Genomic DNA, 10741 nt, shown 5'->3' on the forward strand with positions numbered 1-10741 from the left:
TGTAACTCCCGATGCATTTGCATAGCATTAGAACATAAGAACATAAGAAATTGCCATGCTGGGTCAGACCAAGGGTCCATCAAGGCCAGCATCCTGTTTCCAACAGAGGCCAAAACCAGGCCACAAAAACCTGGCAACTACCCAAACACTAAGAAGAACCCATGCTAATGATGCAATTAATAGCAGTGGCTATTCCCTAAGTATAATTGATTAATAGCCATTAATGGACTTCTCCTCCAAGAACTTATCCAAACCTTTTTTGAACCCAACTACACTAACTGCACTAACCACATCCTCTGGCAACAAATTCCAGAGCTTTATTGTGCATTGAGTGAAAAAGAATTTTCTCCGATTAGTCTTAAATGTGCTACTTGCTAACTTCATGGAATGCCCCCTAGTCCTTCTATTATTCGAAAGTGTAAATAACCGAGTCACATCTACTCGTTCAAGACCTCTCATGATCTTAAAGACCTCTATCATATCCCCCCTCAGCCGTCTCTTCTCCAAGCTGAACAGCCCTAACCTCTTCAGCCTTTCCTCATAGGGGAGCTGTTCCATCCCCTTTATCATTTTGGTTGCCCTTCTCTGTACTCAACTATATCTTTTTCGAGATGCGGCGACCAGAATTGTACACAGTATTCAAGGTGCGGTCTCACCATGGAGCGATACAGAGGCATTATGACATTTTCCGTTCTATTAACCATTCCCTTTCTAATAATTCCTAACATTCTATTTGCTTTTTTGACTGCTGCAGCACACTGAACCGACGATTTTAAAGTATTATCCACTATGATGCCTAGATATTTTTCCTGGGTGGTAGCTCCTAATATGGAACCTAACATCGTGTAACTACAGCAAGAGTTATTTTTCCCTATATGCAACATCTTGCACTTGTCCACATTAAATTTCATCTGCCATTTGGATGCCCAATCTTCCAATCTTGCAAGGTCCTCGTGTAATGTATCACAGTCTGCTTGTGATTTAACTACTCTGAATAATTTTGTATCATCCGCAAATTTGATAACCTCACTCGTCGTATTCCTTTCCAGATCATTTATATATATATTGAAAAGCACCAGTCCAAGTACAGATCCCTGAGGCACTCCACTGTTTACCCTTTTCCACTGAGAAAATTGTCCATTTAATCCTACTCTCTGTTTCCTGTCTTTTAACCAGTTTGTAATCCACAAAAGGACATCGCCTCCTATCCTATGACTTTTTAGTTTTCGTAGAAGCCTGTCATGAGGGACTTTGTCAAACGCCTTCTGAAAATCCAAATACACTACATCTACCGGTTCACCTTTATCCACATGTTTATTAACCCCTTCAAAAAAATGAAGCAGATTTGTTAGGAAAGACTTCCCTTGGGTAAATCCATGTTGACTGTGTCCCATTAAATCATGCCTTTCTATATGCTCTATGATTTTGATCTTGAGAATAGTTTCCACTATTTTTCCCGGCACTGAAGTTAGGCTCACTGGTCTATAGTTACCCGGATCGCCCCTGGAGCCTTTTTTAAATATTGGGGTTACATTGGCCACCCTCCAGTCTTCAGGTACAATGGATGATTTTAATGATAGGTTACAAATTTTAACTAATAGATCAGAAATTTAATTTTTCAGTTCCTTCAGAACCCTAGGATGCATACCATCCAGTCCAGGTGATTTGCTACTCTTTAGTTTGTCAATCTGGCCTACTACATCTTCCAGATTCACAGTGATTTTGTTCAGTTTGTCTGACTCATCACCCCTGAAAACCATCTCTGGAACTGGTATCTCCCCAACATCCTCATTAGTAAACACGGAGGCAAAGAATTCATTTAGTCTTTCTGCAATGGCCTTATCTTCCCTAAGAGCCCCTTTAACCCCTCTGTCATCTAATGGTCCAACCGACTCCCTCACAGGTTTCTTGCTTTGGATATAGTTAAAAAAGTTTTTATTATGAGTTTTTGCCTCTATGGCCAACTTCATTTCAAATTCTCTCTTCGCCTGTATTATCAATGTTTTACACTTACCTTGACAATGCTTATTTTTTATCCTATTTTCTTCAGATGGATTCTTCTTCCAATTTTTGAAGGATGTTTTTTTGGCTAAAATAGCCTCTTTCACCTCACCTTTTAACCATGACGATAATCGTTTTGCCTTCCTTCCACCTTTCTTAATGCGCGGAATACAAATGGACTGCGCCTCTTGGATTGTATTTTTAAACAATGTCCAAGCCTGTTGAACACTTTTAACAGCTGCACCTTTCAGTTTTTTTCCAACTATTTTCCTCATTTTATCAAAGTTTCCCTTTTTAAAATTTAGTGTTAGAGCTGCAGATTTACTTATTGTCCCCCTTCCAGTTATTAGTTTAAATTTGATCATGTTATGATCACTGTTGCTAAGTGGCCCCACCACCATCACTTCTCTCACGAAATCTTGCACTCCACTAAGAATTAAATCTAAAATAGCTCCCTCTCTTGTTGGTTCCTGAACCAGTTACTCCATGAAGCAATCATTTATTATATCCAGGAACTTTATGTCTCTAGCAAGTCCTGATGTTACATTTACCCAGTCAATATTGGAGTAATTGAAATCTCCCATTATTATTGCACTGCCAAATTGGTTTGCTTCCCTGATTTCTCTTAGTATTTCATCATCTGTCTGACCATTTTGTCCAGGTGGACGGTAGTATACTCCTATCACTATACTCTTACCCAACACACATGGGATTTCAACCCATATAGATTCTACTGAGCATTTAGCCTCTTGTATGATCTTTATCCTGTTGGACTCTATACCCTCCCGGACATAAAGTGCCACACCCCCACCAGGTTGATCCTCCCTATCATTGTGATATAATTTGTACCCTGATATAGCACTGTCGCATTGGTTATCCTCCTTCCACCTAGTCTCTGTGATACCAATTATGTTAATCTCATCATTTGCTGCTATACACTCTAACTCTCCCATCTTACTTCTTAGACTTCTGGCATTGGCATACAGACATTTCAAAGTGTGTTTTTTGTTTGTTTTAACAACCTGCTTTTCAGTTGTTTGGGATAATTCGGATATCATTAGCTTTGGTGATTTTTTATATATAGGCATATGAACTATGTTTGCTTTTAATGGAACTATGTTTGCTTTTAATGGGATGCCCTAACTCTCCTGTTTCATTAGTATCCTTCAAAGATACATTTCTCTGAACCATGCACTGCTGAGTGACTGTCGGCTTTCCCCCTTGTTCTAGTTTAAAAGCTGCTCTATCTCCTTTTTGAAAGTTAGTGCCAGCAGCTTGGTTCCATTCTGGTTAAGGTGGAGCCCATCCTTTTGGAAAAGTCTCCCCTTTCCCCCAAGGTTTCCCCAGTTCCTTACAAAGCTGAATCCCTCTTCCCTGCACCATCGTCTCATCCACGCATTGAAACTCTGGAGCTCTGCCTGCCTCTGGGGACCTGCACGTGGAACAGGAAGCATTTCAGAGAATGCCACCCTGGAGGTTCTGGATTTCAGCTTCCTACCTAAATTCCTAAATTTGGCTTCCAGAACCTCTCTCCCACATTTTCCTATGTCATTGGTGCCCACATGTACCATGACAGCTGGCTCCTCCCCAGCACTGTCTATAATCCTATCTAGGTGACGCGTGAGGTCGGCCAACTTCGTACCAGGCAGGCAAGTTACCAGGCGGTCCTCACGTCCACCAGCCACCCTGCTATCTACATTTCTAATAATCGAATCACCAACTATGATGGCCGGCCTAACCCTTCCCTCCTGGGCAGTAGCCCTGGGAGATTTGTCCTCAGTGCGAGAGGACAATACATCACCTGGAGAGCAGGTCCTTTCTACAGGATCACTTCCTGCTACACCAGGGTGATGTTCTCCTACTGGGAAACCTTTCTGATCCAAGGCAGCACTGGGGCTGCCAGAATGGATTTGGGACTTGGCTACTATGTCCCTGAAGGTCTCATCAATGTACCTCTCTGTCTTCTTCAGCTCCTCCAAGTCTGCTACTCTAGCCTCCAGAGATCGGACTTGTTCCCTGAGAGCCAGGAGCTCTTTGCACCGAGTGCACACATACAATCTTTCACCGGCGAGTAAAAAATCATGCATGTTGTTGCAGTCTGGGAAGCTGCAGTCCAGGTGTGAACCCTTGAACCGAACTACCCTGGGTAGAGTAGCTCGGGAGGCGGAGCCACAGGCACAGGTCTTCACCCGGGAACCAGGAACCCCCCAGGAGGAGCCCGTAGGGTCCTAGAACCTTGGGACTTAGGAGCACAGTAACAGTCTCTATAGAAGGGGCCTGGGCAAGAGTAATCCACAGAGTCCAGCAGCAGGGAACAGGAAGGCCCGGCGAGAGCGGGGCAGTGATAGAGTCTGTAGCCTGCTGTACAAGCAGTAGAAAGTAGGCCCGGGGTCTGTAGTATGCCGCGGAGTGGAGCAGACAGGTAACAGGAACAGAGTCTGTAGCGTATCGTAGGCTGTGACCTGCTGAAGGCAGGACCGGAGTCAGTAGCGTGCAAAGAGCCAGACCGAGCAGTGAGTAGAAAGGAGACAAACCCAAGTCAGGCTGGCAGCCAGTCGAAGCAGTCTCAGGTGCAGGCAAAGGTCGGAGGCTGGCGGCAAGCAGGAGCGGAGTCGGGCACAAGCTGAAGTCAATGGCGGGCTGCAGACAGAGGCGGAGTCAGAAACACGCTGAGGTCAGTGGCAGGCGGCAGGCAAAAGCGGAGTCAGGAACAAGCAGAGGTCAAGGCAGGCGGCAGGCAGAAGCGGAGTCAGGAACAAGCTGAGGTCAACCGGGAAGCAGAACAGCAGAAGCGCAACTAAGAACTACTAACAGTAGCGACCCTCGTTGCAAGGCAATGAGAAGGCAGATGAACGCCGGTTAAATCAGGCTTGGGGCGTGGCGTAGTTAGTCCAGGCGGGGCCAGACTTCTGGTGACCGTGCGTCCATAATGCGCGTGGCAGCAGCGAGATGATCCAGTAATGGTGGATGCCCCAAAGGCCCAGCAGAGCCGCGGGAGCGGCGTTCCCGGCATCGGAGGTGAGCCCTGAGTACAGGAACAAGGGGGAAAGCGGTGGAGACCGCAACACATGTGACACTCAATGCAAAAGACTGGAAAGCCCCCCTCTTGCTGCTGGACTGCTGCCTTCATCTTAGTATTATTGGGTTTCTAGTTAAGTTTAGGATAGTAGGGGAGTTGGAATGAAAGTACTTTAAATTTACAGTTGAATTTAGTAATTAATCAGCTAGTGTCCTACATGGGGATGATTAAACTTTCAATAAGGGCTCGTACAATTTTATGTTTTAGATAAGACCCTGATTGATTTTTAATGAGAAAGTGTCTTGTGCCTAAAAGTCAGGGGTTGAGTGGGTGGGAAAGACAGACACTAGAATTAACTATCTCTGGCTTGCTTATTACTTCAGATACACACAAACTCTAAAGAATATATCCCTTAATTTCACCTTTCACCAAACTTTTATAAGCCCAAAAATTTCTGAAAACTATACTTACCAATCCTCTTAAACCACGGTTAAATTAATCTTCACTCAGTCAAAGGAAGGATTTGAGATTCACGCGCCATTAGGCACGCGCTTCCGGTCCTCCTCTACTGCAAACCGTGCGGGGCCTCTGGAAGCTGGGGCGTGGAAGTCAATCCCTGCATCACTTGCGGTGACCTCTGGACTCCTCTCCTGGGGGATGCTGGAAGCAGTATACCGATGAACCTTCCGGTCCTCCTCTACTGCAAACCGTGTGGGGCCTCTGGAAGCTGGGGCATGGAAGTCAATCCCTGGATCGTTTGCAGTGACCTCTGGACTCCTCTCCCGGGGGATGCTGGGAGCAGTATACAGATAAGCCTTCCAGTCCTCCTCTACTGCAAACCATGCAGGGCCTCTGGAAGCTGGGGCGTGGAAGTCAATCCCTGCATCACTTGCGGTGACCTCTGGACTCCTCTCCTGGGGGATGCTGGAAGCAGTATACCGATGAACCTTCCGGTCCTCCTCTACTGCAAACCGTGTGGGGCCTCTGGAAGCTGGGGCATGGAAGTCAATCCCTGGATCGTTTGCAGTGACCTCTGGACTCCTCTCCCGGGGGATGCTGGGAGCAGTATACAGATAAGCCTTCCAGTCCTCCTCTACTGTAAACCGTGCGGGGCCTCTGGAAGCTGGGGCGTGGAAGTCAATCCCTGGATCGCTTGCGGTGACCTCTGACTTCAACAGGAATTTTAAAAAATTTGAATTTGTGCACTAGAACTGTATGCTGAAATCTAGCGCACAGTTTCTTAATGCACAGATTATTCTACCATTGCTACACACTCTGCAGAACTTGTCTCATTCCCCTTTACCTTTTGTATCCTGTGCTCTCTACTTGTTTTCCTACTCTCATCAATGCTCCCCTTTTTCATGTATTTCTCTTTGATTTTCCACACTTTTACCCTCCATCTTCAGATGTCTACTGTACAGAAACTAAGCAAACTGGTTGCAGCAGCAGTGTCAAGAGCACCAGGGATGTCATTAGATGTTTCCTTGTCTAACAGAGGTGATGGTCTTACCTCTATAAATAAATTAGGATTAGAGAATGATTAGCAGGGATTCCAGTAATAATAATAATTAGTAACGGATTCAGGGCAGATAATGTACTTCACTGAAGAAACTATCTTTTGACTATATAGAGTTTAAAAGTACATGACAATGAGACAGGATGGGATGCATTCTGCAGCAGTTTATAGCTGGCTCTGTTTCCCAAAGTTCAGTGCAGCATAGCCAGTTCATGTCAAAGTTATCTGAATATCAGAGATTCTGGCTTTCAGCCTGATCCTAAAGAAAGTCAGTGCTTGTGAACTACAACAATTTTCCCTGCATTTCCAAGTCCTCCTGGATCTCTTCTAATAAGTTATAACACAAAGTTACTGCTCAGAAAATGTTTGGAAACCAAGGTGGCAAATATCTTTTCTCTTGACTCACTGGATTGTTCCTGTACAACTTTGGATTGTGATCCAGAAAACGCCATGGAACCAGAAATATGCAGAATGCTTAATATTAATAATATTTATTTTTATAATGCTATAAAATGGTGATAAGTGTTCAGGTACAATAAGTTCCTGCCCCAAAGAGCTTAACATTCTAACTGGGCACCTGAGGAAATGGGAGGCAAAGTAACTTGTCTAAGATCAAAAGTATTATCACTGGGAGAAGTGAGAAGTGAAATTTGAATCCTGGCTTTTGTGGTTCTTAGCCCAGTGCGCTACCCACAAGGTTACTTTTCCTTCCCAGATGCTGCTACCTTTATTGGCATGACAATTTCACATGCATTGTCAAAGAACTATATAGAATGATTAAAATAAGGAGAAGGGGAAAAATTACAAAATAATAACAGTAAAGGAAAATTACAGAAAGTATAACAAATTTAGGCCTAGATTTATCAAAATGCAGTAAACATTGCATGTGATAGGAAAAGGGGTGTGTTTTATGGTAATAGCCTATTTATTGCAATGTGTGTTATCTTAGTGCTTCTCATAGATACTACTGCAGAGTGTGTTAATCTTTTGCACTTTGTGATAATACTTACTTACTTAATTACATTTTCCTACCTGCAAAGTGCTCATTTCACCACCACTATGGAGGGAGGGAGGGAGGGAGGGAGGGAGAGAGAGATCACCTACCTACAAAGGCCTTCTAGTAGTTAGCTATTTATGTTACTATAGGAGGCCCACCTAATAACTCAAGGTGAGGTTTAGGTGGTAGTGTAGGGGTTAGGAGCCACTTTTACATGCAGGGTGAGACGTACGAACAGAACAGTACACTCTTGTGAAGATTTGATATCCTTTGGAGTGAGGAAACTCACACAATGATGAGATTTGTACAATGTTCTCTCTACCTAGCTTGATGAACTCTCTCTCTCTCAGGCCCTTTCCAGCCTAAAAACGCCTAAAACAGAATTTGGGGCCGATGCAATACAGTGCGCTGAGCCCGGTGCACTGTATAGCCTGCAGTTGGATGCGGGTTGTAGAGGTGCTAACTAATCCCCTTATGCAATAAGGGGATTAGCACCTCTACAATGCACGTCCAACACGGAGTGAAACTAATAGCGCTCATCACATGCAAATATATGTGAATGAGGCTATTAGCTATTCACTCCCTATGCAAAAAAAAAATGTGCGTCTAGGACACATATTTTAGCGATCAGAAATTAACGCCTGCCCAGAGCAGGCATTAATTGCTGAACACTACTAAAACTAGTACAGAAAAGCAGAAAAAACTGCTTTTCTGTACTGCCTCCTACTTAATATCATTGGGATATTAAGTGGGAGGAACAACTCTTTAAAAAAATAATTAAAAAAAAATGTTTAAAGAAAGCACTGGCAGGGGTTTGGAAAATGGACGCTGGTTAATTCAGCATCCATTCTCCGAACCTGACTACCGGCACCAGAAGGAGTGTATAAAATCAATATTAAAGTTTCAGGCACTTAATATTAATTTATTCACTCCTTCACTTATTGCCCATTGGTCCTTTCCACTGACAATCCCTTTTCAGGACAGCCTTCTGAAAGGAGATTTGTCCTTTCACTGACATGTGACAGTAAAGGGACCAATCTGCAATAAGTGAAGGAGTGAATAAATTAATATTAAGTGCCCGACACTTTAATATTGATTTTATACACTCCTTCTGGTGCCGGTAGTCAGGTTGGGAGAATGGATGCTGAATCAGTGTCCATTTTCCTAACCCCTGCATGTGCGCTGGTTAGGAAAACTAGACACTAATAAATTCAGCGTCCGTTTTCTTAACTGGTGGATAGCCACCACAGCAGACCTCTTTCCAGCTTGCGCTGTTAATGAGGTGCTGGGGCATGCAATCGCCCCTAACGCCTCCTCGACAACGCGAGCTCTAATTTAAATATTGCATCGCGCCCCCAGGAGAGGTGCCTGAGGTTGCGTTATGAAAGCGGGCGCTGAATACACAGTGCCTGCTTCCAGCGCAAGGTTTTTGCATTGGCCCCTTTGTGAGCATATCGCACAGCTTAATGCTATTGTCTGCATTAAAACTGTGCAATATCATGTGTTATGACCTTGCAAAGCCAGCCCACTTTTACAGAATTCCCACCTCTGACTCCTCCCCAATCTCTCCCCTTTTAAAAGTTTGCAATGCACCATGCATTTTGGTGCTTTTCGCATGAGTTAAGGCATTTTTCGCATGTGAAAACACCTTAACGCATGCGAAAATGCTATAACACACTTTGATAAATGACCCTGTTAGGTTCCTAACTCCCAAAAGTTAGACTTCTAAAACTTTTGAAAATTCATCCCTTAGGAATCAATATTCGAAAGGTTGATTGCATTAAAATCAGCTTTTAACAGCATAAATCTAGTTTAAGATACCACTCATTCATCTCCTCCCTGCTAACTGTTGCACTGCGGAGAAGGCCTTGAGCATCGGAACGCTCGGATGCCTTGGCAAATCTGTTGCGCTGCGATGGTGGAGAGCGCTAGGGGGCGCTTCCAATTATGGAACAAGTGGTGTGTGCCCCTGCGGTGAGACGAACCTCGTCAGGGAATGGAGTTCAGAAGAGACGACTTGGTACTTGGAACTGTAGACGAGGACTTGGACATTGAAGAAACGGAGGCAAGAGCAAGGAGCTCCAAGGACCTGGACAAAGTTCAGGGGAGAGCTCGGAGACGGGGCTCGGAGCCAGGTACCCAGAGACGGAACTCTGAGCCAGAACACTGAGGTGGGACTCAGTGAAGGAAGGTTAAAAGTCAGGAACCTCAGGAAACTTGCACAGCCATGGAAACATTGGAGACGAAGGACAAAAAGACAAGGAAGACTGAAGACATCACAGGAATGCAAACGAGGGATCCAAGATGGAGGATGCCAGGCAGGAACAGCAGACGGAAATCCAACGGAGCAGAAACAAGGAGTCTATGGGAGGACTGCTCCAAGGAGGCTCACTCCTTGTCAAGGCCAGGTTGAAGTGGCAAATGAGCCCTTTTGTAGGGCTGGAAGAAGGAAGGCGCCCAGGGAGGAGTCCAGGGTGGAGCCCGGGGCGGAACAGCCGTGGGCCCTTTAAATCTTATTATAACCTGCCTAGACGGATAGACTTCTACCTCGCGGTGCGGTATATAAAAACTTTAAAATAAATAAATTAAATAAATCAGAAAAGAAGTCATAGGCCCGCCCCTAGGAGAAAGGGGCAGGATCATGGACAGCGGCATTGCTACCACTGCCGCTGAAGAGGAGCCGGAGCAGGCCTCGACTAGGCCCGACGTTGGAGGTGTCGTCACCAGCGGCCCCACACCGCGCTTTGAACTCCGGGGGTGGTGGCTGCTGCACGAGGAAGGCTGGAAGCGGCTCCTGCCACAACAGAGCATGGCAGCACAGCCTGCCATGCCGAGGAGCAACATGGGTGGTCCGGGGGCGGCTCCAGGCCACGGGAAAGGCCCCAGCTTCTGTGGCCTCCGGGCCACAAAGGTAAGAGTTGGCTCATGGCTCCAGCCATGGGCTGCATCGCAACAGTACCCCCCCCCTCAAAGAGGGTCCCCTCCCTTCCTTCGGGAGGTTGATGATCCAGGAAAGGCATCTGGAACTGGAACAAGGTGCAGGTGCCACCTGCAATTCGTAGGAAAAGACAATAGAACAACGAGGAACAAAGGACAAAGGAACAATGAGGAAACGCAGAAACAAACAAACGATGGAACAAGGAAACAAACAAAGGGACAAGGAATAATGGAAAACGCAAAGGAACAAGCAAGAACAAACAAAGGAACA

Source organism: Rhinatrema bivittatum, chromosome 8 (genome assembly GCF_901001135.1).
Source record: "Rhinatrema bivittatum chromosome 8, aRhiBiv1.1, whole genome shotgun sequence".
In the NCBI taxonomy this organism is placed as follows: domain Eukaryota; kingdom Metazoa; phylum Chordata; class Amphibia; order Gymnophiona; family Rhinatrematidae; genus Rhinatrema; species Rhinatrema bivittatum.